The following is a 25,729-nucleotide window of genomic DNA, read 5'->3' as shown; positions in this document are numbered from 1 at the left end:
GGGCGGGCTACCGGTGTCTCTGTTTGCTCGTTTCTTTCTTCCATTTCGGGAAAGTCTTCCTTGCTGGGTGTGGAAATCTCCTATGCCTTCCCAAGCCTATTCTGTCAGCTTTAAAATTCTCTTTCAGTTGCCACCCTCACAGATGGATTAGGAAACTCTTTCCGGTGCACTCATTAGTGAAATGACCTCCAGGAAGCTGGAATCCAATATCTAATGGCCGATTTTTAGCGAGTCCACACGCCAGGGTGGTCGGGGTCCAATGCAGCCCCGGCCAGGCCCAGGCCCCTTGGACTGGGCCACAGGAGGACACGGAGGAGGGTCCCGGCCCCCACGAAGCGGTGCCGGCAGTTCTCCACGGGCTTGGGCGTTTTCCAGAGGTAGGAGATGGAGGGGACTGATTTCTTCAGCGCCCCCCAAACCACGCCACCCCACCCCACCCATGGGACACATCCCCAGAGAGAGACGCCCCGTACACTGGCTGTGCCCCAGCCCTGGCCCGGGGGAATAGGCGGCAGCCCACCCACAGGGCGAGGGGGGGGCGCAGCTGAAAGGGGTTGTGGGGGAGGGCGGCCCCTGGCTGGGGTCAAAGGGCGAGCGTCCCGCGCGTGCGCAGTCAGCGGCAGCGACGCGCTGGGGGTGGGCAGCGGGTAGGTGAAGGAGGCCGGGCGAGGAGACGAGGGGGGCTGGGAGGGCTCCACCTTGGCGAGTCCAGCCGTGGAGGCGCATCTTGTGTGAGTGTGAGTGAGTGTGAGTGTGTGTGTGTGTGTGTGTGTGTAGAGAGAGACAGCCCCCCACCCCGCCCCGCCCCGCCCATCACCCCCGTCCCTGGGAGCCCGCGGGACCCGGCCGGCGAACTCAACCGGCCCGGCCCGGCGCGGGGCCTGGGGCGGGAGGCGGGGCCTGGGGCGGGAGGAGGCGGCGGCGGGGAAGCCCAGAGAGGCTCGGCTTCTCGAGCGGGGCAGGGGCGTCCTCCGCCGCCGTCTAGGGCCACACCACCCTGAACGCCCCCGATCTCGTCTGGTCTTGGAAGCTAAGCAGGGTCGGGCCTGGTTAGTACTTGGATGGGAGACCGCCTGGGAATACCGGGTGCCACAGGCTGCCGCTTTTTTTTTTTTTTTTGCCTCTTGTTCTGTCCCCTTTCTGGGAGCGCGGCGGCGGCCCGGGGTGGGGGTCACCCCCACCCTCAGCGCCCGCGCGGTGCCTGGCGCCCCAGCCCGCACCGTGGGGCCTCCTCTTGTCCCAAGCCGCGACACCGCCGCCACGCGGCAGCATGCGTGGCATCTGGACTGTCAGGTCTCAGACCAAAGGTCTGCTCTGTGGGAACCGACACGCTGGAGGAAACCTTGAGAGTCTGAGAGGGGAGGGAGTTCCAGAAGAAGGCCAGGATGTCATTTTGAGGGAGTATGTGACCAGAACTCGTCCCGTTGCTTTTGGGGTTCTATGGGCTACACGCAGGAATCTTTGGTGGTGGCACCTGATGTTGGGGGATCCGGAGTCACACCCAGACCTGCTCCACAGGCCTCCTTTTACTTTTCTCTTCGGATTCATTATTTTTAAAAAGTGTCTCTTACCTCTAGGATTGCATTTTCTTTTCTCTCTCTTTTCAAGCAGATGATGGGAGTACAAGTATGCAGGTGACATGTGTTGCCCGTGCCCCCCTCCCCCCTGTGTTCTTTTTTTTTTTTTTTTTTTTGAGACAGAGTCTCGTTTTGCTGCCCAGGCTAGAGTGAGTGCCATGGCGTCAGCCTAGCTCACAGCAACCTCAATCTCCGGGCTCAAGCAATCCTGCTGCCTCAGCCTCCCGAGTAGTTGGGACTACAGGCATGCACCACCACGCCCGGCTGTGTTTTTCTATATATATTAGTTGGCCAATTAATTTCTTTCTATTTTTAGTAGAGACGGGGTCTCGCTCTTGCTCAGGCTGGTTTCGAACTCCTGACCTGGAGCAATCCGCCCGCCTCGGCCTCCCAGAGAGCTAGGATTACAGGCGTGAGCCACCGCGCCCGGCCCCCCCTGTGTTCTTATTCATATACCTCTCATGTTGTTCCAGCGTATTGTGGGGGTACCAATGTTAAGGTCGGGTGCCTTGCCCTCTCCAAGCCTCCCCCCTCGGGTCAGAGCTTCAAGTGCGCCCATCCCCCAGTCGGTGCGCGCCCATCCCCCAGTCGGTGCGCACCCACCCCATGCCTAATGGATGTGTATGCCCCTCCCCTCCCCCCACCCGCCCGACACCCACCCGATGAAGGTGATTCCTCTCTGTCCACTTAGGTGTCCATCCGTTCGTACCAATTTGCTGGTGAGCGCGCTCACGTGGTGCTCGTGTGTCCATTCTTGGGATACTTGGCTTACTGGAACGGGTTCCAGCTCTGGCCAGGAGAACACGAGAGGCGCCCTCTCACCGCTGCTCCTCACAGCCGAATGGCACTCCGTGGTGTCCACGCGCCACATTTTATTGATGCACTCCTGGATGGAGGGGCACTCGGGTCGCTTCCACGTCTTTGCGATTGTGAATTGTGCCCTAACTGTCACCCTAACCCTTACCCAGCCCGTCTCCTCTGCCCCTGCCTGACGCACTCCTCCCCGGCCAGGCCCGTCACTGTCCTGGGCCCCCGCCTGACCGGCTCCTCCCCGCCCGGCCGGTCACCGTCCTCTGCCCCTGCCTGACACGCTCCTTCCCGCCCGGCCTCTCACCGTCCTCGGCCCCTGCCTGACCGGCTCCTCCGTCGCCCGGGCCTTCCAAGGGCTTGGTGTGGACGCTGCTTCCAGGAAGCCCTCCAGAAACCCGGCAGCAGGGTGGCCGCAGCAGTCTCCAGCAGCCGTCCCTAAGTCGCGTGAGTGCGGGGGACGTGCCCCCGCTGTGCCGCGGGGGCCCAGCCTGGTGTCTTCCCTGAGGCCCTGCGGCTGCCGGCTGGGCTGCCGCTCCCCGCAAGGGGAGAGCCGCGGAGGTGGGGACCGCCTCCTGATGGGGACGTACACGCAGCTCTCCACGTCGGATTCCGGGGCTCTCTGTCCTGCCCGAAGGCCCAGCTGGCCTGCGGGTCCTTAGAGTGGCAAAAACATCCGAAAACTGAGATTGAGGGTCCGGTGGGTGTCTGCACTTTTGTGCTGGGCACCCCAGGGAGGCCCGGGGGCTGGCTGGACAACGTGGTCTGCTGGGCGGGGGGGTTGGAGGAGCAACTGATGCCCTTTGCACTTTGGGTAGCAAGAGTCTGAGGTGTCTCTGAGCCCTGTGCCCTGTGAGGTGGGAGGCGGGGGGGAGGAGGAGGAGGAGGAGGAGGAGGAGGTGGGAAGGGCCGGGGCCTGCAGTCCTGTTCCCGGGGTGGCACGGCAAGTGGCTTCTTCCACAGGCTGCTTGGCCTGGGCTCCCTGCACCTGGGCCTTTGGAGGACCGGCCCTGTGCTTGCCAACACTTCCTGCAGGGACCCAGAGCTGGGAGGTGGCATCTCTCAGCCCTGGGTCGGGCAGAGCCCCAGCGGGCCATGCCCACAACCTCTGTCAGCACCGGTCCCCCAGAAGGCTCCTTTGGGACCAGGATTCTCTTGCGGTGACTCTTTAAGGTCTGGCCCCTGGATGGAGGGGCACCAGGAGTAGAGGAGCAGGAAGGGGAAGGGGGTGGCCATGCGAGGGGACACTTTGAGGCCAAGTCCCAGCTTCAGCCTGATCCTCCTGGGAACCCCGCTCTGAGACAAGGAGCCGGGCTTCGCATTCCCACAGCAGCCAGTCGTGGGCTGAGGACACCTGGGGCGTTGGGAACTCCCTGGCTTCTCCTTGGTTTAACGTCTAGAGCTGCTTGTGAATCGCGCCGCCACACACACCCGAGCGCAGGTGTCTTCCGCACAGACTGCGGGCCTCGCTCTTCTGAATGCCGCTAGCTCGCCACCCACCCACCCACGGGTGAACCTGGTCAGGGTGCTTTCTCTCAGGGGCAGACTCTTTTCCGGGCGGGCTACCGGTGTCTCTGTTTGCTCGTTTCTTTCTTCCATTTCGGGAAAGTCTTCCTTGCTGGGTGTGGAAATCTCCTATGCCTTCCCAAGCCTATTCTGTCAGCTTTAAAATTCTCTTTCAGTTGCCACCCTCACAGATGGATTAGGAAACTCTTTCCGGTGCACTCATTAGTGAAATGACCTCCAGGAAGCTGGAATCCAATATCTAATGGCCGATTTTTAGCGAGTCCACACGCCAGGGTGGTCGGGGTCCAATGCAGCCCCGGCCAGGCCCAGGCCCCTTGGACTGGGCCACAGGAGGACACGGAGGAGGGTCCCGGCCCCCACGAAGCGGTGCCGGCAGTTCTCCACGGGCTTGGGCGTTTTCCAGAGGTAGGAGATGGAGGGGACTGATTTCTTCAGCGCCCCCCAAACCACGCCACCCCACCCCACCCATGGGACACATCCCCAGAGAGAGACGCCCCGTACACTGGCTGTGCCCCAGCCCTGGCCCGGGGGAATAGGCGGCAGCCCACCCACGGGGCGGGGGGGGGGGCGCAGCTGAAAGGGGTTGTGGGGGAGGGCGGCCCCTGGCTGGGGTCAAAGGGCGAGCGTCCCGCGCGTGCGCAGTCAGCGGCAGCGACGCGCTGGGGGTGGGCAGCGGGTAGGTGAAGGAGGCCGGGCGAGGAGACGAGGGGGGCTGGGAGGGCTCCACCTTGGCGAGTCCAGCCGTGGAGGCGCATCTTGTGTGAGTGTGAGTGAGTGTGAGTGTGTGTGTGTGTGTATAGAGAGACAGCCCCCCACCCCGCCCCGCCCCGCCCCGCCCAGCCCCGCCCATCACCCCCATCCCTGGGAGCCCGCGGGACCCGGCCGGCGAACTCAACCGGCCCGGGGCCTGGGGCGGGAGGCGGCGGCGGGGAAGCCCAGAGAGGCTCGGCTTCTCGAGCGGGGCAGGGGCGCCCTCCGCCGCCGTCTAGGGCGACACCACCCTGAACGCCCCCGATCTCGTCTGGTCTCGGAAGCTAAGCAGGGTCGGGCCTGGTTAGTACTTGGATGGGAGACCGCCTGGGAATACCGGGTGCCACAGGCTGCTGCTTTTTTTTTTTTTTTGCCTCTTGTTCTGTCCCCTTTCTGGGAGCGCGGCGGCGGCCCGGGGTGGGGGTCACCCCCACCCTCAGCGCCCGCGCGGTGCCTGGCGCCCCAGCCCGCACCGTGGGGCCTCCTCTTGTCCCAAGCCGCGACACCGCTGCCACGCGGCAGCATGCGTGGCATCTGGACTGTCAGGTCTCAGACCGAAGGTCTGCTCTGTGGGAACCGACACGCTGGAGGAAACCTTGAGAGTCTGAGAGGGGAGGGAGTTCCAGAAGAAGGCCAGGATGTCATTTTGAGGGAGTATGTGACCAGAACTCGTCCCGTTGCTTTTGGGGTTCTATGGGCTACACGCAGGAATCTTTGGTGGTGGCACCTGATGTTGGGGGATCCGGAGTCACACCCAGACCTGCTCCACAGGCCTCCTTTTACTTTTCTCTTCGGATTCATTATTTTTAAAAAGTGTCTCTTACCTCTAGGATTGCATTTTCTTTTCTCTCTCTTTTCAAGCAGATGATGGGAGTACAAGTATGCAGGTGACATGTGTTGCCCGTGCCCCCCTCCCCCCTGTGTTCTTTTTTTTTTTTTTTTTTTTTTGAGACAGAGTCTCGTTTTGCTGCCCAGGCTAGAGTGAGTGCCATGGCGTCAGCCTAGCTCACAGCAACCTCAATCTCCGGGCTCAAGCAATCCTGCTGCCTCAGCCTCCCGAGTAGTTGGGACTACAGGCATGCACCACCACGCCCGGCTGTGTTTTTCTATATATATTAGTTGGCCAATTAATTTCTTTCTATTTTTAGTAGAGACGGGGTCTCGCTCTTGCTCAGGCTGGTTTCGAACTCCTGACCTGGAGCAATCCGCCCGCCTCGGCCTCCCAGAGAGCTAGGATTACAGGCGTGAGCCACCGCGCCCGGCCCCCCCTGTGTTCTTATTCATATACCTCTCATGTTGTTCCAGCGTATTGTGGGGGTACCAATGTTAAGGTCGGGTGCCTTGCCCTCTCCAAGCCTCCCCCCTCGGGTCAGAGCTTCAAGTGCGCCCATCCCCCAGTCGGTGCGCGCCCATCCCCCAGTCGGTGCGCACCCACCCCATGCCTAATGGATGTGTATGCCCCTCCCCTCCCCCCACCCGCCCGACACCCACCCGATGAAGGTGATTCCTCTCTGTCCACTTAGGTGTCCATCCGTTCGTACCAATTTGCTGGTGAGCGCGCTCACGTGGTGCTCGTGTGTCCATTCTTGGGATACTTGGCTTACTGGAACGGGTTCCAGCTCTGGCCAGGAGAACACGAGAGGCGCCCTCTCACCGCTGCTCCTCACAGCCGAATGGCACTCCGTGGTGTCCACGCGCCACATTTTATTGATGCACTCCTGGATGGAGGGGCACTCGGGTCGCTTCCACGTCTTTGCGATTGTGAATTGTGCCCTAACTGTCACCCTAACCCTTACCCAGCCCGTCTCCTCTGCCCCTGCCTGACGCACTCCTCCCCGGCCAGGCCCGTCACTGTCCTGGGCCCCCGCCTGACCGGCTCCTCCCCGCCCGGCCGGTCACCGTCCTCTGCCCCTGCCTGACACGCTCCTTCCCGCCCGGCCTCTCACCGTCCTCGGCCCCTGCCTGACCGGCTCCTCCGTCGCCCGGGCCTTCCAAGGGCTTGGTGTGGACGCTGCTTCCAGGAAGCCCTCCAGAAACCCGGCAGCAGGGTGGCCGCAGCAGTCTCCAGCAGCCGTCCCTAAGTCGCGTGAGTGCGGGGGACGTGCCCCCGCTGTGCCGCGGGGGCCCAGCCTGGTGTCTTCCCTGAGGCCCTGCGGCTGCCGGCTGGGCTGCCGCTCCCCGCAAGGGGAGAGCCGCGGAGGTGGGGACCGCCTCCTGATGGGGACGTACACGCAGCTCTCCACGTCGGATTCCGGGGCTCTCTGTCCTGCCCGAAGGCCCAGCTGGCCTGCGGGTCCTTAGAGTGGCAAAAACATCCGAAAACTGAGATTGAGGGTCCGGTGGGTGTCTGCACTTTTGTGCTGGGCACCCCAGGGAGGCCCGGGGGCTGGCTGGACAACGTGGTCTGCTGGGCGGGGGGGTTGGAGGAGCAACTGATGCCCTTTGCACTTTGGGTAGCAAGAGTCTGAGGTGTCTCTGAGCCCTGTGCCCTGTGAGGTGGGAGGCGGGGGGGAGGAGGAGGAGGAGGAGGAGGAGGAGGTGGGAAGGGCCGGGGCCTGCAGTCCTGTTCCCGGGGTGGCACGGCAAGTGGCTTCTTCCACAGGCTGCTTGGCCTGGGCTCCCTGCACCTGGGCCTTTGGAGGACCGGCCCTGTGCTTGCCAACACTTCCTGCAGGGACCCAGAGCTGGGAGGTGGCATCTCTCAGCCCTGGGTCGGGCAGAGCCCCAGCGGGCCATGCCCACAACCTCTGTCAGCACCGGTCCCCCAGAAGGCTCCTTTGGGACCAGGATTCTCTTGCGGTGACTCTTTAAGGTCTGGCCCCTGGATGGAGGGGCACCAGGAGTAGAGGAGCAGGAAGGGGAAGGGGGTGGCCATGCGAGGGGACACTTTGAGGCCAAGTCCCAGCTTCAGCCTGATCCTCCTGGGAACCCCGCTCTGAGACAAGGAGCCGGGCTTCGCATTCCCACAGCAGCCAGTCGTGGGCTGAGGACACCTGGGGCGTTGGGAACTCCCTGGCTTCTCCTTGGTTTAACGTCTAGAGCTGCTTGTGAATCGCGCCGCCACACACACCCGAGCGCAGGTGTCTTCCGCACAGACTGCGGGCCTCGCTCTTCTGAATGCCGCTAGCTCGCCACCCACCCACCCACGGGTGAACCTGGTCAGGGTGCTTTCTCTCAGGGGCAGACTCTTTTCCGGGCGGGCTACCGGTGTCTCTGTTTGCTCGTTTCTTTCTTCCATTTCGGGAAAGTCTTCCTTGCTGGGTGTGGAAATCTCCTATGCCTTCCCAAGCCTATTCTGTCAGCTTTAAAATTCTCTTTCAGTTGCCACCCTCACAGATGGATTAGGAAACTCTTTCCGGTGCACTCATTAGTGAAATGACCTCCAGGAAGCTGGAATCCAATATCTAATGGCCGATTTTTAGCGAGTCCACACGCCAGGGTGGTCGGGGTCCAATGCAGCCCCGGCCAGGCCCAGGCCCCTTGGACTGGGCCACAGGAGGACACGGAGGAGGGTCCCGGCCCCCACGAAGCGGTGCCGGCAGTTCTCCACGGGCTTGGGCGTTTTCCAGAGGTAGGAGATGGAGGGGACTGATTTCTTCAGCGCCCCCCAAACCACGCCACCCCACCCCACCCATGGGACACATCCCCAGAGAGAGACGCCCCGTACACTGGCTGTGCCCCAGCCCTGGCCCGGGGGAATAGGCGGCAGCCCACCCACGGGGCGAGGGGGGGGCGCAGCTGAAAGGGGTTGTGGGGGAGGGCGGCCCCTGGCTGGGGTCAAAGGGCGAGCGTCCCGCGCGTGCGCAGTCAGCGGCAGCGACGCGCTGGGGGTGGGCAGCGGGTAGGTGAAGGAGGCCGGGCGAGGAGACGAGGGGGGCTGGGAGGGCTCCACCTTGGCGAGTCCAGCCGTGGAGGCGCATCTTGTGTGAGTGTGAGTGAGTGTGAGTGTGTGTGTGTGTGTGTGTGTGTAGAGAGAGACAGCCCCCCACCCCGCCCCGCCCCGCCCATCACCCCCGTCCCTGGGAGCCCGCGGGACCCGGCCGGCGAACTCAACCGGCCCGGCCCGGCGCGGGGCCTGGGGCGGGAGGCGGGGCCTGGGGCGGGAGGAGGCGGCGGCGGGGAAGCCCAGAGAGGCTCGGCTTCTCGAGCGGGGCAGGGGCGTCCTCCGCCGCCGTCTAGGGCCACACCACCCTGAACGCCCCCGATCTCGTCTGGTCTCGGAAGCTAAGCAGGGTCGGGCCTGGTTAGTACTTGGATGGGAGACCGCCTGGGAATACCGGGTGCCACAGGCTGCCGCTTTTTTTTTTTTTTTTGCCTCTTGTTCTGTCCCCTTTCTGGGAGCGCGGCGGCGGCCCGGGGTGGGGGTCACCCCCACCCTCAGCGCCCGCGCGGTGCCTGGCGCCCCAGCCCGCACCGTGGGGCCTCCTCTTGTCCCAAGCCGCGACACCGCCGCCACGCGGCAGCATGCGTGGCATCTGGACTGTCAGGTCTCAGACCAAAGGTCTGCTCTGTGGGAACCGACACGCTGGAGGAAACCTTGAGAGTCTGAGAGGGGAGGGAGTTCCAGAAGAAGGCCAGGATGTCATTTTGAGGGAGTATGTGACCAGAACTCGTCCCGTTGCTTTTGGGGTTCTATGGGCTACACGCAGGAATCTTTGGTGGTGGCACCTGATGTTGGGGGATCCGGAGTCACACCCAGACCTGCTCCACAGGCCTCCTTTTACTTTTCTCTTCGGATTCATTATTTTTAAAAAGTGTCTCTTACCTCTAGGATTGCATTTTCTTTTCTCTCTCTTTTCAAGCAGATGATGGGAGTACAAGTATGCAGGTGACATGTGTTGCCCGTGCCCCCCTCCCCCCTGTGTTCTTTTTTTTTTTTTTTTTTTTTTGAGACAGAGTCTCGTTTTGCTGCCCAGGCTAGAGTGAGTGCCATGGCGTCAGCCTAGCTCACAGCAACCTCAATCTCCGGGCTCAAGCAATCCTGCTGCCTCAGCCTCCCGAGTAGTTGGGACTACAGGCATGCACCACCACGCCCGGCTGTGTTTTTCTATATATATTAGTTGGCCAATTAATTTCTTTCTATTTTTAGTAGAGACGGGGTCTCGCTCTTGCTCAGGCTGGTTTCGAACTCCTGACCTGGAGCAATCCGCCCGCCTCGGCCTCCCAGAGAGCTAGGATTACAGGCGTGAGCCACCGCGCCCGGCCCCCCCTGTGTTCTTATTCATATACCTCTCATGTTGTTCCAGCGTATTGTGGGGGTACCAATGTTAAGGTCGGGTGCCTTGCCCTCTCCAAGCCTCCCCCCTCGGGTCAGAGCTTCAAGTGCGCCCATCCCCCAGTCGGTGCGCGCCCATCCCCCAGTCGGTGCGCACCCACCCCATGCCTAATGGATGTGTATGCCCCTCCCCTCCCCCCACCCGCCCGACACCCACCCGATGAAGGTGATTCCTCTCTGTCCACTTAGGTGTCCATCCGTTCGTACCAATTTGCTGGTGAGCGCGCTCACGTGGTGCTCGTGTGTCCATTCTTGGGATACTTGGCTTACTGGAACGGGTTCCAGCTCTGGCCAGGAGAACACGAGAGGCGCCCTCTCACCGCTGCTCCTCACAGCCGAATGGCACTCCGTGGTGTCCACGCGCCACATTTTATTGATGCACTCCTGGATGGAGGGGCACTCGGGTCGCTTCCACGTCTTTGCGATTGTGAATTGTGCCCTAACTGTCACCCTAACCCTTACCCAGCCCGTCTCCTCTGCCCCTGCCTGACGCACTCCTCCCCGGCCAGGCCCGTCACTGTCCTGGGCCCCCGCCTGACCGGCTCCTCCCCGCCCGGCCGGTCACCGTCCTCTGCCCCTGCCTGACACGCTCCTTCCCGCCCGGCCTCTCACCGTCCTCGGCCCCTGCCTGACCGGCTCCTCCGTCGCCCGGGCCTTCCAAGGGCTTGGTGTGGACGCTGCTTCCAGGAAGCCCTCCAGAAACCCGGCAGCAGGGTGGCCGCAGCAGTCTCCAGCAGCCGTCCCTAAGTCGCGTGAGTGCGGGGGACGTGCCCCCGCTGTGCCGCGGGGGCCCAGCCTGGTGTCTTCCCTGAGGCCCTGCGGCTGCCGGCTGGGCTGCCGCTCCCCGCAAGGGGAGAGCCGCGGAGGTGGGGACCGCCTCCTGATGGGGACGTACACGCAGCTCTCCACGTCGGATTCCGGGGCTCTCTGTCCTGCCCGAAGGCCCAGCTGGCCTGCGGGTCCTTAGAGTGGCAAAAACATCCGAAAACTGAGATTGAGGGTCCGGTGGGTGTCTGCACTTTTGTGCTGGGCACCCCAGGGAGGCCCGGGGGCTGGCTGGACAACGTGGTCTGCTGGGCGGGGGGGTTGGAGGAGCAACTGATGCCCTTTGCACTTTGGGTAGCAAGAGTCTGAGGTGTCTCTGAGCCCTGTGCCCTGTGAGGTGGGAGGCGGGGGGGAGGAGGAGGAGGAGGAGGAGGAGGAGGTGGGAAGGGCCGGGGCCTGCAGTCCTGTTCCCGGGGTGGCACGGCAAGTGGCTTCTTCCACAGGCTGCTTGGCCTGGGCTCCCTGCACCTGGGCCTTTGGAGGACCGGCCCTGTGCTTGCCAACACTTCCTGCAGGGACCCAGAGCTGGGAGGTGGCATCTCTCAGCCCTGGGTCGGGCAGAGCCCCAGCGGGCCATGCCCACAACCTCTGTCAGCACCGGTCCCCCAGAAGGCTCCTTTGGGACCAGGATTCTCTTGCGGTGACTCTTTAAGGTCTGGCCCCTGGATGGAGGGGCACCAGGAGTAGAGGAGCAGGAAGGGGAAGGGGGTGGCCATGCGAGGGGACACTTTGAGGCCAAGTCCCAGCTTCAGCCTGATCCTCCTGGGAACCCCGCTCTGAGACAAGGAGCCGGGCTTCGCATTCCCACAGCAGCCAGTCGTGGGCTGAGGACACCTGGGGCGTTGGGAACTCCCTGGCTTCTCCTTGGTTTAACGTCTAGAGCTGCTTGTGAATCGCGCCGCCACACACACCCGAGCGCAGGTGTCTTCCGCACAGACTGCGGGCCTCGCTCTTCTGAATGCCGCTAGCTCGCCACCCACCCACCCACGGGTGAACCTGGTCAGGGTGCTTTCTCTCAGGGGCAGACTCTTTTCCGGGCGGGCTACCGGTGTCTCTGTTTGCTCGTTTCTTTCTTCCATTTCGGGAAAGTCTTCCTTGCTGGGTGTGGAAATCTCCTATGCCTTCCCAAGCCTATTCTGTCAGCTTTAAAATTCTCTTTCAGTTGCCACCCTCACAGATGGATTAGGAAACTCTTTCCGGTGCACTCATTAGTGAAATGACCTCCAGGAAGCTGGAATCCAATATCTAATGGCCGATTTTTAGCGAGTCCACACGCCAGGGTGGTCGGGGTCCAATGCAGCCCCGGCCAGGCCCAGGCCCCTTGGACTGGGCCACAGGAGGACACGGAGGAGGGTCCCGGCCCCCACGAAGCGGTGCCGGCAGTTCTCCACGGGCTTGGGCGTTTTCCAGAGGTAGGAGATGGAGGGGACTGATTTCTTCAGCGCCCCCCAAACCACGCCACCCCACCCCACCCATGGGACACATCCCCAGAGAGAGACGCCCCGTACACTGGCTGTGCCCCAGCCCTGGCCCGGGGGAATAGGCGGCAGCCCACCCACAGGGCGAGGGGGGGGCGCAGCTGAAAGGGGTTGTGGGGGAGGGCGGCCCCTGGCTGGGGTCAAAGGGCGAGCGTCCCGCGCGTGCGCAGTCAGCGGCAGCGACGCGCTGGGGGTGGGCAGCGGGTAGGTGAAGGAGGCCGGGCGAGGAGACGAGGGGGGCTGGGAGGGCTCCACCTTGGCGAGTCCAGCCGTGGAGGCGCATCTTGTGTGAGTGTGAGTGAGTGTGAGTGTGTGTGTGTGTGTGTGTGTGTAGAGAGAGACAGCCCCCCACCCCGCCCCGCCCCGCCCATCACCCCCGTCCCTGGGAGCCCGCGGGACCCGGCCGGCGAACTCAACCGGCCCGGCCCGGCGCGGGGCCTGGGGCGGGAGGCGGGGCCTGGGGCGGGAGGAGGCGGCGGCGGGGAAGCCCAGAGAGGCTCGGCTTCTCGAGCGGGGCAGGGGCGTCCTCCGCCGCCGTCTAGGGCCACACCACCCTGAACGCCCCCGATCTCGTCTGGTCTTGGAAGCTAAGCAGGGTCGGGCCTGGTTAGTACTTGGATGGGAGACCGCCTGGGAATACCGGGTGCCACAGGCTGCCGCTTTTTTTTTTTTTTTTGCCTCTTGTTCTGTCCCCTTTCTGGGAGCGCGGCGGCGGCCCGGGGTGGGGGTCACCCCCACCCTCAGCGCCCGCGCGGTGCCTGGCGCCCCAGCCCGCACCGTGGGGCCTCCTCTTGTCCCAAGCCGCGACACCGCCGCCACGCGGCAGCATGCGTGGCATCTGGACTGTCAGGTCTCAGACCAAAGGTCTGCTCTGTGGGAACCGACACGCTGGAGGAAACCTTGAGAGTCTGAGAGGGGAGGGAGTTCCAGAAGAAGGCCAGGATGTCATTTTGAGGGAGTATGTGACCAGAACTCGTCCCGTTGCTTTTGGGGTTCTATGGGCTACACGCAGGAATCTTTGGTGGTGGCACCTGATGTTGGGGGATCCGGAGTCACACCCAGACCTGCTCCACAGGCCTCCTTTTACTTTTCTCTTCGGATTCATTATTTTTAAAAAGTGTCTCTTACCTCTAGGATTGCATTTTCTTTTCTCTCTCTTTTCAAGCAGATGATGGGAGTACAAGTATGCAGGTGACATGTGTTGCCCGTGCCCCCCTCCCCCCTGTGTTCTTTTTTTTTTTTTTTTTTTTGAGACAGAGTCTCGTTTTGCTGCCCAGGCTAGAGTGAGTGCCATGGCGTCAGCCTAGCTCACAGCAACCTCAATCTCCGGGCTCAAGCAATCCTGCTGCCTCAGCCTCCCGAGTAGTTGGGACTACAGGCATGCACCACCACGCCCGGCTGTGTTTTTCTATATATATTAGTTGGCCAATTAATTTCTTTCTATTTTTAGTAGAGACGGGGTCTCGCTCTTGCTCAGGCTGGTTTCGAACTCCTGACCTGGAGCAATCCGCCCGCCTCGGCCTCCCAGAGAGCTAGGATTACAGGCGTGAGCCACCGCGCCCGGCCCCCCCTGTGTTCTTATTCATATACCTCTCATGTTGTTCCAGCGTATTGTGGGGGTACCAATGTTAAGGTCGGGTGCCTTGCCCTCTCCAAGCCTCCCCCCTCGGGTCAGAGCTTCAAGTGCGCCCATCCCCCAGTCGGTGCGCACCCACCCCATGCCTAATGGATGTGTATGCCCCTCCCCTCCCCCCACCCGCCCGACACCCACCCGATGAAGGTGATTCCTCTCTGTCCACTTAGGCGTCCATCCGTTCGTACCAATTTGCCGGTGAGCGCGCTCACGTGGTGCTCGTGTGTCCATTCTTGGGATACTTGGCTTACTGGAACGGGTTCCAGCTCTGGCCAGGAGAACACGAGAGGCGCCCTCTCACGGCTGCTCCTCACAGCCGAATGGCACTCCGTGGTGTCCACGCGCCACATTTTATTGATGCACTCCTGGATGGATGGGCACTCGGGTCGCTTCCACGTCTTTGCGATTGTGAATTGTGCCCTAACTGTAACCCTAACCCTTACCCAGCCCGTCTCCTCTGCCCCTGCCTGACGCACTCCTCCCCGGCCAGGCCCGTCACTGTCCTGGGCCCCCGCCTGACCGGCTCCTCCCCGCCCGGCCGGTCACCGTCCTCTGCCCCTGCCTGACACGCTCCTTCCCGCCCGGCCTCTCACCGTCCTCGGCCCCTGCCTGACCGGCTCCTCCGTCGCCCGGGCCTTCCAAGGGCTTGGTGTGGACGCTGCTTCCAGGAAGCCCTCCAGAAACCCGGCAGCAGGGTGGCCGCAGCAGTCTCCAGCAGCCGTCCCTAAGTCGCGTGAGTGCGGGGGACGTGCCCCCGCTGTGCCGCGGGGGCCCAGCCTGGTGTCTTCCCTGAGGCCCTGCGGCTGCCGGCTGGGCTGCCGCTCCCCGCAAGGGGAGAGCCGCGGAGGTGGGGACCGCCTCCTGATGGGGACGTACACGCAGCTCTCCACGTCGGATTCCGGGGCTCTCTGTCCTGCCCGAAGGCCCAGCTGGCCTGCGGGTCCTTAGAGTGGCAAAAACATCCGAAAACTGAGATTGAGGGTCCGGTGGGTGTCTGCACTTTTGTGCTGGGCACCCCAGGGAGGCCCGGGGGCTGGCTGGACAACGTGGTCTGCTGGGCGGGGGGGTTGGAGGAGCAACTGATGCCCTTTGCACTTTGGGTAGCAAGAGTCTGAGGTGTCTCTGAGCCCTGTGCCCTGTGAGGGGGGAGGCGGGGGGGAGGAGGAGGAGGAGGAGGAGGAGGAGGTGGGAAGGGCCGGGGCCTGCAGTCCTGTTCCCGGGGTGGCACGGCAAGTGGCTTCTTCCACAGGCTGCTTGGCCTGGGCTCCCTGCACCTGGGCCTTTGGAGGACCGGCCCTGTGCTTGCCAACACTTCCTGCAGGGACCCAGAGCTGGGAGGTGGCATCTCTCAGCCCTGGGTCGGGCAGAGCCCCAGCGGGCCATGCCCACAACCTCTGTCAGCACCGGTCCCCCAGAAGGCTCCTTTGGGACCAGGATTCTCTTGCGGTGACTCTTTAAGGTCTGGCCCCTGGATGGAGGGGCACCAGGAGTAGAGGAGCAGGAAGGGGAAGGGGGTGGCCATGCGAGGGGACACTTTGAGGCCAAGTCCCAGCTTCAGCCTGATCCTCCTGGGAACCCCGCTCTGAGACAAGGAGCCGGGCTTCGCATTCCCACAGCAGCCAGTCGTGGGCTGAGGACACCTGGGGCGTTGGGAACTCCCTGGCTTCTCCTTGGTTTAACGTCTAGAGCTGCTTGTGAATCGCGCCGCCACACACACCCGAGCGCAGGTGTCTTCCGCACAGACTGCGGGCCTCGCTCTTCTGAATGCCGCTAGCTCGCCACCCACCCACCCACGGGTGAACCTGGTCAGGGTGCTTTCTCTCAGGGGCAGACTCTTTTCCGGGCGGGCTACCGGTGTCTCTGTTTGCTCGTTTCTTTCTTCCATTTCGGGAAAGTCTTCCTTGCTGGGTGTGGAAATCTCCTATGCCTTCCCAAGCCTATTCTGTCAGCTTTAAAATTCTCTTTCAGTTGCCACCCTCACAGATGGATTAGGAAACTCTTTCCGGTGCACTCATTAGTGAAATGACCTCCAGGAAGCTGGAATCCAATATCTAATGGCCGATTTTTAGCGAGTCCACACGCCAGGGTGGTCGGGGTCCAATGCAGCCCCGGCCAGGCCCAGGCCCCTTGGACTGGGCCACAGGAGGACACGGAGGAGGGTCCCGGCCCCCACGAAGCGGTGCCGGCAGTTCTCCACGGGCTTGGGCGTTTTCCAGAGGTAGGAGATGGAGGGGACTGATTTCTTCAGCGCCCCCCAAACCACGCCACCCCACCCCACCCATGGGACACATCCCCAGAGAGAGACGCCCCGTACACTGGCTGTGCCCCAGCCCTGGCCCGGGGGAATAGGCGGCAGCCCACCCACGGGGCGGGGGGGGGGGCGCAGCTGAAAGGGGTTGTGGGGGAGGGCGGCCCCTGGCTGGGGTCAAAGGGCGAGCGTCCCGCGCGTGCGCAGTCAGCGGCAGCGACGCGCTGGGGGTGGGCAGCGGGTAGGTGAAGGAGGCCGGGCGAGGAGACGAGGGGGGCTGGGAGGGCTCCACCTTGGCGAGTCCAGCCGTGGAGGCGCATCTTGTGTGAGTGTGAGTGAGTGTGAGTGTGTGTGTGTGTGTATAGAGAGACAGCCCCCCACCCCGCCCCGCCCCGCCCCGCCCAGCCCCGCCCATCACCCCCATCCCTGGGAGCCCGCGGGACCCGGCCGGCGAACTCAACCGGCCCGGGGCCTGGGGCGGGAGGCGGCGGCGGGGAAGCCCAGAGAGGCTCGGCTTCTCGAGCGGGGCAGGGGCGCCCTCCGCCGCCGTCTAGGGCGACACCACCCTGAACGCCCCCGATCTCGTCTGGTCTCGGAAGCTAAGCAGGGTCGGGCCTGGTTAGTACTTGGATGGGAGACCGCCTGGGAATACCGGGTGCCACAGGCTGCCGCTTTTTTTTTTTTTTTGCCTCTTGTTCTGTCCCCTTTCTGGGAGCGCGGCGGCGGCCCGGGGTGGGGGTCACCCCCACCCTCAGCGCCCGCGCGGTGCCTGGCGCCCCAGCCCGCACCGTGGGGCCTCCTCTTGTCCCAAGCCGCGACACCGCCGCCACGCGGCAGCATGCGTGGCATCTGGACTGTCAGGTCTCAGACCGAAGGTCTGCTCTGTGGGAACCGACACGCTGGAGGAAACCTTGAGAGTCTGAGAGGGGAGGGAGTTCCAGAAGAAGGCCAGGATGTCATTTTGAGGGAGTATGTGACCAGAACTCGTCCCGTTGCTTTTGGGGTTCTATGGGCTACACGCAGGAATCTTTGGTGGTGGCACCTGATGTTGGGGGATCCGGAGTCACACCCAGACCTGCTCCACAGGCCTCCTTTTACTTTTCTCTTCGGATTCATTATTTTTAAAAAGTGTCTCTTACCTCTAGGATTGCATTTTCTTTTCTCTCTCTTTTCAAGCAGATGATGGGAGTACAAGTATGCAGGTGACATGTGTTGCCCGTGCCCCCCTCCCCCCTGTGTTCTTTTTTTTTTTTTTTTTTTTTGAGACAGAGTCTCGTTTTGCTGCCCAGGCTAGAGTGAGTGCCATGGCGTCAGCCTAGCTCACAGCAACCTCAATCTCCGGGCTCAAGCAATCCTGCTGCCTCAGCCTCCCGAGTAGTTGGGACTACAGGCATGCACCACCACGCCCGGCTGTGTTTTTCTATATATATTAGTTGGCCAATTAATTTCTTTCTATTTTTAGTAGAGACGGGGTCTCGCTCTTGCTCAGGCTGGTTTCGAACTCCTGACCTGGAGCAATCCGCCCGCCTCGGCCTCCCAGAGAGCTAGGATTACAGGCGTGAGCCACCGCGCCCGGCCCCCCCTGTGTTCTTATTCATATACCTCTCATGTTGTTCCAGCGTATTGTGGGGGTACCAATGTTAAGGTCGGGTGCCTTGCCCTCTCCAAGCCTCCCCCCTCGGGTCAGAGCTTCAAGTGCGCCCATCCCCCAGTCGGTGCGCGCCCATCCCCCAGTCGGTGCGCACCCACCCCATGCCTAATGGATGTGTATGCCCCTCCCCTCCCCCCACCCGCCCGACACCCACCCGATGAAGGTGATTCCTCTCTGTCCACTTAGGTGTCCATCCGTTCGTACCAATTTGCTGGTGAGCGCGCTCACGTGGTGCTCGTGTGTCCATTCTTGGGATACTTGGCTTACTGGAACGGGTTCCAGCTCTGGCCAGGAGAACACGAGAGGCGCCCTCTCACCGCTGCTCCTCACAGCCGAATGGCACTCCGTGGTGTCCACGCGCCACATTTTATTGATGCACTCCTGGATGGAGGGGCACTCGGGTCGCTTCCACGTCTTTGCGATTGTGAATTGTGCCCTAACTGTCACCCTAACCCTTACCCAGCCCGTCTCCTCTGCCCCTGCCTGACGCACTCCTCCCCGGCCAGGCCCGTCACTGTCCTGGGCCCCCGCCTGACCGGCTCCTCCCCGCCCGGCCGGTCACCGTCCTCTGCCCCTGCCTGACACGCTCCTTCCCGCCCGGCCTCTCACCGTCCTCGGCCCCTGCCTGACCGGCTCCTCCGTCGCCCGGGCCTTCCAAGGGCTTGGTGTGGACGCTGCTTCCAGGAAGCCCTCCAGAAACCCGGCAGCAGGGTGGCCGCAGCAGTCTCCAGCAGCCGTCCCTAAGTCGCGTGAGTGCGGGGGACGTGCCCCCGCTGTGCCGCGGGGGCCCAGCCTGGTGTCTTCCCTGAGGCCCTGCGGCTGCCGGCTGGGCTGCCGCTCCCCGCAAGGGGAGAGCCGCGGAGGTGGGGACCGCCTCCTGATGGGGACGTACACGCAGCTCTCCACGTCGGATTCCGGGGCTCTCTGTCCTGCCCGAAGGCCCAGCTGGCCTGCGGGTCCTTAGAGTGGCAAAAACATCCGAAAACTGAGATTGAGGGTCCGGTGGGTGTCTGCACTTTTGTGCTGGGCACCCCAGGGAGGCCCGGGGGCTGGCTGGACAACGTGGTCTGCTGGGCGGGGGGGTTGGAGGAGCAACTGATGCCCTTTGCACTTTGGGTAGCAAGAGTCTGAGGTGTCTCTGAGCCCTGTGCCCTGTGAGGTGGGAGGCGGGGGGGAGGAGGAGGAGGAGGAGGAGGAGGAGGTGGGAAGGGCCGGGGCCTGCAGTCCTGTTCCCGGGGTGGCACGGCAAGTGGCTTCTTCCACAGGCTGCTTGGCCTGGGCTCCCTGCACCTGGGCCTTTGGAGGACCGGCCCTGTGCTTGCCAACACTTCCTGCAGGGACCCAGAGCTGGGAGGTGGCATCTCTCAGCCCTGGGTCGGGCAGAGCCCCAGCGGGCCATGCCCACAACCTCTGTCAGCACCGGTCCCCCAGAAGGCTCCTTTGGGACCAGGATTCTCTTGCGGTGACTCTTTAAGGTCTGGCCCCTGGATGGAGGGGCACCAGGAGTAGAGGAGCAGGAAGGGGAAGGGGGTGGCCATGCGAGGGGACACTTTGAGGCCAAGTCCCAGCTTCAGCCTGATCCTCCTGGGAACCCCGCTCTGAGACAAGGAGCCGGGCTTCGCATTCCCACAGCAGCCAGTCGTGGGCTGAGGACACCTGGGGCGTTGGGAACTCCCTGGCTTCTCCTTGGTTTAACGTCTAGAGCTGCTTGTGAATCGCGCCGCCACACACACCCGAGCGCAGGTGTCTTCCGCACAGACTGCGGGCCTCGCTCTTCTGAATGCCGCTAGCTCGCCACCCACCCACCCACGGGTGAACCTGGTCAGGGTGCTTTCTCTCAGGGGCAGACTCTTTTCCGGGCGGGCTACCGGTGTCTCTGTTTGCTCGTTTCTTTCTTCCATTTCGGGAAAGTCTTCCTTGCTGGGTGTGGAAATCTCCTATGCCTTCCCAAGCCTATTCTGTCAGCTTTAAAATTCTCTTTCAGTTGCCACCCTCACAGATGGATTAGGAAACTCTTTCCGGTGCACTCATTAGTGAAATGACCTCCAGGAAGCTGGAATCCAATATCTAATGGCCGATTTTTAGCGAGTCCACACGCCAGGGTGGTCGGGGTCCAATGCAGCCCCGGCCAGGCCCAGGCCCCTTGGACTGGGCCACAGGAGGACACGGAGGAGGGTCCCGGCCCCCACGAAGCGGTGCCGGCAGTTCTCCACGGGCTTGGGCGTTTTCCAGAGGTAGGAGATGGAGGGGACTGATTTCTTCAGCGCCCCCCAAACCACGCCACCCCACCCCACCCATGGGACACATCCCCAGAGAGAGACGCCCCGTACACTGGCTGTGCCCCAGCCCTGGCCCGGGGGAATAGGCGGCAGCCCACCCACGGGGCGAGGGGGGGGCGCAGCTGAAAGGGGTTGTGGGGGAGGGCGGCCCCTGGCTGGGGTCAAAGGGCGAGCGTCCCGCGCGTGCGCAGTCAGCGGCAGCGACGCGCTGGGGGTGGGCAGCGGGTAGGTGAAGGAGGCCGGGCGAGGAGACGAGGGGGGCTGGGAGGGCTCCACCTTGGCGAGTCCAGCCGTGGAGGCGCATCTTGTGTGAGTGTGAGTGAGTGTGAGTGTGTGTGTGTGTGTGTGTGTGTAGAGAGAGACAGCCCCCCACCCCGCCCCGCCCCGCCCATCACCCCCGTCCCTGGGAGCCCGCGGGACCCGGCCGGCGAACTCAACCGGCCCGGCCCGGCGCGGGGCCTGGGGCGGGAGGCGGGGCCTGGGGCGGGAGGAGGCGGCGGCGGGGAAGCCCAGAGAGGCTCGGCTTCTCGAGCGGGGCAGGGGCGTCCTCCGCCGCCGTCTAGGGCCACACCACCCTGAACGCCCCCGATCTCGTCTGGTCTCGGAAGCTAAGCAGGGTCGGGCCTGGTTAGTACTTGGATGGGAGACCGCCTGGGAATACCGGGTGCCACAGGCTGCCGCTTTTTTTTTTTTTTTTGCCTCTTGTTCTGTCCCCTTTCTGGGAGCGCGGCGGCGGCCCGGGGTGGGGGTCACCCCCACCCTCAGCGCCCGCGCGGTGCCTGGCGCCCCAGCCCGCACCGTGGGGCCTCCTCTTGTCCCAAGCCGCGACACCGCCGCCACGCGGCAGCATGCGTGGCATCTGGACTGTCAGGTCTCAGACCAAAGGTCTGCTCTGTGGGAACCGACACGCTGGAGGAAACCTTGAGAGTCTGAGAGGGGAGGGAGTTCCAGAAGAAGGCCAGGATGTCATTTTGAGGGAGTATGTGACCAGAACTCGTCCCGTTGCTTTTGGGGTTCTATGGGCTACACGCAGGAATCTTTGGTGGTGGCACCTGATGTTGGGGGATCCGGAGTCACACCCAGACCTGCTCCACAGGCCTCCTTTTACTTTTCTCTTCGGATTCATTATTTTTAAAAAGTGTCTCTTACCTCTAGGATTGCATTTTCTTTTCTCTCTCTTTTCAAGCAGATGATGGGAGTACAAGTATGCAGGTGACATGTGTTGCCCGTGCCCCCCTCCCCCCTGTGTTCTTTTTTTTTTTTTTTTTTTTGAGACAGAGTCTCGTTTTGCTGCCCAGGCTAGAGTGAGTGCCATGGCGTCAGCCTAGCTCACAGCAACCTCAATCTCCGGGCTCAAGCAATCCTGCTGCCTCAGCCTCCCGAGTAGTTGGGACTACAGGCATGCACCACCACGCCCGGCTGTGTTTTTCTATATATATTAGTTGGCCAATTAATTTCTTTCTATTTTTAGTAGAGACGGGGTCTCGCTCTTGCTCAGGCTGGTTTCGAACTCCTGACCTGGAGCAATCCGCCCGCCTCGGCCTCCCAGAGAGCCAGGATTACAGGCGTGAGCCACCGCGCCCGGCCCCCCCTGTGTTCTTATTCATATACCTCTCATGTTGTTCCAGCGTATTGTGGGGGTACCAATGTTAAGGTCGGGTGCCTTGCCCTCTCCAAGCCTCCCCCCTCGGGTCAGAGCTTCAAGTGCGCCCATCCCCCAGTCGGTGCGCGCCCATCCCCCAGTCGGTGCGCACCCACCCCATGCCTAATGGATGTGTATGCCCCTCCCCTCCCCCCACCCGCCCGACACCCACCCGATGAAGGTGATTCCTCTCTGTCCACTTAGGTGTCCATCCGTTCGTACCAATTTGCTGGTGAGCGCGCTCACGTGGTGCTCGTGTGTCCATTCTTGGGATACTTGGCTTACTGGAACGGGTTCCAGCTCTGGCCAGGAGAACACGAGAGGCGCCCTCTCACCGCTGCTCCTCACAGCCGAATGGCACTCCGTGGTGTCCACGCGCCACATTTTATTGATGCACTCCTGGATGGAGGGGCACTCGGGTCGCTTCCACGTCTTTGCGATTGTGAATTGTGCCCTAACTGTCACCCTAACCCTTACCCAGCCCGTCTCCTCTGCCCCTGCCTGACGCACTCCTCCCCGGCCAGGCCCGTCACTGTCCTGGGCCCCCGCCTGACCGGCTCCTCCCCGCCCGGCCGGTCACCGTCCTCTGCCCCTGCCTGACACGCTCCTTCCCGCCCGGCCTCTCACCGTCCTCGGCCCCTGCCTGACCGGCTCCTCCGTCGCCCGGGCCTTCCAAGGGCTTGGTGTGGACGCTGCTTCCAGGAAGCCCTCCAGAAACCCGGCAGCAGGGTGGCCGCAGCAGTCTCCAGCAGCCGTCCCTAAGTCGCGTGAGTGCGGGGGACGTGCCCCCGCTGTGCCGCGGGGGCCCAGCCTGGTGTCTTCCCTGAGGCCCTGCGGCTGCCGGCTGGGCTGCCGCTCCCCGCAAGGGGAGAGCCGCGGAGGTGGGGACCGCCTCCTGATGGGGACGTACACGCAGCTCTCCACGTCGGATTCCGGGGCTCTCTGTCCTGCCCGAAGGCCCAGCTGGCCTGCGGGTCCTTAGAGTGGCAAAAACATCCGAAAACTGAGATTGAGGGTCCGGTGGGTGTCTGCACTTTTGTGCTGGGCACCCCAGGGAGGCCCGGGGGCTGGCTGGACAACGTGGTCTGCTGGGCGGGGGGGTTGGAGGAGCAACTGATGCCCTTTGCACTTTGGGTAGCAAGAGTCTGAGGTGTCTCTGAGCCCTGTGCCCTGTGAGGTGGGAGGCGGGGGGGAGGAGGAGGAGGAGGAGGAGGAGGAGGTGGGAAGGGCCGGGGCCTGCAGTCCTGTTCCCGGGGTGGCACGGCAAGTGGCTTCTTCCACAGGCTGCTTGGCCTGGGCTCCCTGCACCTGGGCCTTTGGAGGACCGGCCCTGTGCTTGCCAACACTTCCTGCAGGGACCCAGAGCTGGGAGGTGGCATCTCTCAGCCCTGGGTCGGGCAGAGCCCCAGCGGGCCATGCCCACAACCTCTGTCAGCACCGGTCCCCCAGAAGGCTCCTTTGGGACCAGGATTCTCTTGCGGTGACTCTTTAAGGTCTGGCCCCTGGATGGAGGGGCACCAGGAGTAGAGGAGCAGGAAGGGGAAGGGGGTGGCCATGCGAGGGGACACTTTGAGGCCAAGTCCCAGCTTCAGCCTGATCCTCCTGGGAACCCCGCTCTGAGACAAGGAGCCGGGCTTCGCATTCCCACAGCAGCCAGTCGTGGGCTGAGGACACCTGGGGCGTTGGGAACTCCCTGGCTTCTCCTTGGTTTAACGTCTAGAGCTGCTTGTGAATCGCGCCGCCACACACACCCGAGCGCAGGTGTCTTCCGCACAGACTGCGGGCCTCGCTCTTCTGAATGCCGCTAGCTCGCCACCCACCCACCCACGGGTGAACCTGGTCAGGGTGCTTTCTCTCAGGGGCAGACTCTTTTCCGGGCGGGCTACCGGTGTCTCTGTTTGCTCGTTTCTTTCTTCCATTTCGGGAAAGTCTTCCTTGCTGGGTGTGGAAATCTCCTATGCCTTCCCAAGCCTATTCTGTCAGCTTTAAAATTCTCTTTCAGTTGCCACCCTCACAGATGGATTAGGAAACTCTTTCCGGTGCACTCATTAGTGAAATGACCTCCAGGAAGCTGGAATCCAATATCTAATGGCCGATTTTTAGCGAGTCCACACGCCAGGGTGGTCGGGGTCCAATGCAGCCCCGGCCAGGCCCAGGCCCCTTGGACTGGGCCACAGGAGGACACGGAGGAGGGTCCCGGCCCCCACGAAGCGGTGCCGGCAGTTCTCCACGGGCTTGGGCGTTTTCCAGAGGTAGGAGATGGAGGGGACTGATTTCTTCAGCGCCCCCCAAACCACGCCACCCCACCCCACCCATGGGACACATCCCCAGAGAGAGACGCCCCGTACACTGGCTGTGCCCCAGCCCTGGCCCGGGGGAATAGGCGGCAGCCCACCCACGGGGCGAGGGGGGGGCGCAGCTGAAAGGGGTTGTGGGGGAGGGCGGCCCCTGGCTGGGGTCAAAGGGCGAGCGTCCCGCGCGTGCGCAGTCAGCGGCAGCGACGCGCTGGGGGTGGGCAGCGGGTAGGTGAAGGAGGCCGGGCGAGGAGACGAGGGGGGCTGGGAGGGCTCCACCTTGGCGAGTCCAGCCGTGGAGGCGCATCTTGTGTGAGTGTGAGTGAGTGTGAGTGTGTGTGTGTGTGTGTGTGTGTAGAGAGAGACAGCCCCCCACCCCGCCCCGCCCCGCCCATCACCCCCGTCCCTGGGAGCCCGCGGGACCCGGCCGGCGAACTCAACCGGCCCGGCCCGGCGCGGGGCCTGGGGCGGGAGGCGGGGCCTGGGGCGGGAGGAGGCGGCGGCGGGGAAGCCCAGAGAGGCTCGGCTTCTCGAGCGGGGCAGGGGCGTCCTCCGCCGCCGTCTAGGGCCACACCACCCTGAACGCCCCCGATCTCGTCTGGTCTCGGAAGCTAAGCAGGGTCGGGCCTGGTTAGTACTTGGATGGGAGACCGCCTGGGAATACCGGGTGCCACAGGCTGCCGCTTTTTTTTTTTTTTTTGCCTCTTGTTCTGTCCCCTTTCTGGGAGCGCGGCGGCGGCCCGGGGTGGGGGTCACCCCCACCCTCAGCGCCCGCGCGGTGCCTGGCGCCCCAGCCCGCACCGTGGGGCCTCCTCTTGTCCCAAGCCGCGACACCGCCGCCACGCGGCAGCATGCGTGGCATCTGGACTGTCAGGTCTCAGACCAAAGGTCTGCTCTGTGGGAACCGACACGCTGGAGGAAACCTTGAGAGTCTGAGAGGGGAGGGAGTTCCAGAAGAAGGCCAGGATGTCATTTTGAGGGAGTATGTGACCAGAACTCGTCCCGTTGCTTTTGGGGTTCTATGGGCTACACGCAGGAATCTTTGGTGGTGGCACCTGATGTTGGGGGATCCGGAGTCACACCCAGACCTGCTCCACAGGCCTCCTTTTACTTTTCTCTTCGGATTCATTATTTTTAAAAAGTGTCTCTTACCTCTAGGATTGCATTTTCTTTTCTCTCTCTTTTCAAGCAGATGATGGGAGTACAAGTATGCAGGTGACATGTGTTGCCCGTGCCCCCCTCCCCCCTGTGTTCTTTTTTTTTTTTTTTTTTTTTTGAGACAGAGTCTCGTTTTGCTGCCCAGGCTAGAGTGAGTGCCATGGCGTCAGCCTAGCTCACAGCAACCTCAATCTCCGGGCTCAAGCAATCCTGCTGCCTCAGCCTCCCGAGTAGTTGGGACTACAGGCATGCACCACCACGCCCGGCTGTGTTTTTCTATATATATTAGTTGGCCAATTAATTTCTTTCTATTTTTAGTAGAGACGGGGTCTCGCTCTTGCTCAGGCTGGTTTCGAACTCCTGACCTGGAGCAATCCGCCCGCCTCGGCCTCCCAGAGAGCTAGGATTACAGGCGTGAGCCACCGCGCCCGGCCCCCCCTGTGTTCTTATTCATATACCTCTCATGTTGTTCCAGCGTATTGTGGGGGTACCAATGTTAAGGTCGGGTGCCTTGCCCTCTCCAAGCCTCCCCCCTCGGGTCAGAGCTTCAAGTGCGCCCATCCCCCAGTCGGTGCGCGCCCATCC

The 25,729-nt window shown here is 62.9% G+C and overlaps 5 non-coding genes and 2 pseudogenes across 5 annotated transcripts; all 7 read left to right on the top strand.

Moving 5' to 3' along the window:
• Positions 1-979: 979 nt before the first annotated feature.
• On the top strand, positions 980-1,098 carry LOC142864447 (uncharacterized; annotated as a pseudogene).
• Positions 1,099-4,894: 3,796 nt separating this feature from the next.
• LOC142864404 (5S ribosomal RNA) lies at positions 4,895-5,013 on the top strand. Its single transcript, XR_012914962.1, has one exon. It is a non-coding gene; the product is annotated as a 5S ribosomal RNA (ribosomal RNA).
• Positions 5,014-8,834: 3,821 nt separating this feature from the next.
• Positions 8,835-8,953, top strand: LOC142864372 (5S ribosomal RNA). The gene has a single exon (XR_012914930.1). It is a non-coding gene; the product is annotated as a 5S ribosomal RNA (ribosomal RNA).
• A 3,822-nt stretch (positions 8,954-12,775) lies between these two features.
• LOC142864446 (uncharacterized) lies at positions 12,776-12,894 on the top strand (annotated as a pseudogene).
• Positions 12,895-16,668: 3,774 nt separating this feature from the next.
• LOC142864403 (5S ribosomal RNA) lies at positions 16,669-16,787 on the top strand. Its single transcript, XR_012914961.1, has one exon. It is a non-coding gene; the product is annotated as a 5S ribosomal RNA (ribosomal RNA).
• Positions 16,788-20,607: 3,820 nt separating this feature from the next.
• LOC142864713 (5S ribosomal RNA) lies at positions 20,608-20,726 on the top strand. Its single transcript, XR_012915061.1, has one exon. It is a non-coding gene; the product is annotated as a 5S ribosomal RNA (ribosomal RNA).
• Positions 20,727-24,546: 3,820 nt separating this feature from the next.
• LOC142864712 (5S ribosomal RNA) lies at positions 24,547-24,665 on the top strand. The gene has a single exon (XR_012915060.1). It is a non-coding gene; the product is annotated as a 5S ribosomal RNA (ribosomal RNA).
• Positions 24,666-25,729: the final 1,064 nt, after the last annotated feature.

This window comes from Microcebus murinus, chromosome 25, assembly GCF_040939455.1.
Source record: "Microcebus murinus isolate Inina chromosome 25, M.murinus_Inina_mat1.0, whole genome shotgun sequence".
In the NCBI taxonomy this organism is placed as follows: Eukaryota; Metazoa; Chordata; class Mammalia; order Primates; family Cheirogaleidae; genus Microcebus; species Microcebus murinus.
This window is presented reverse-complemented; position numbering and strand designations above follow the sequence as displayed.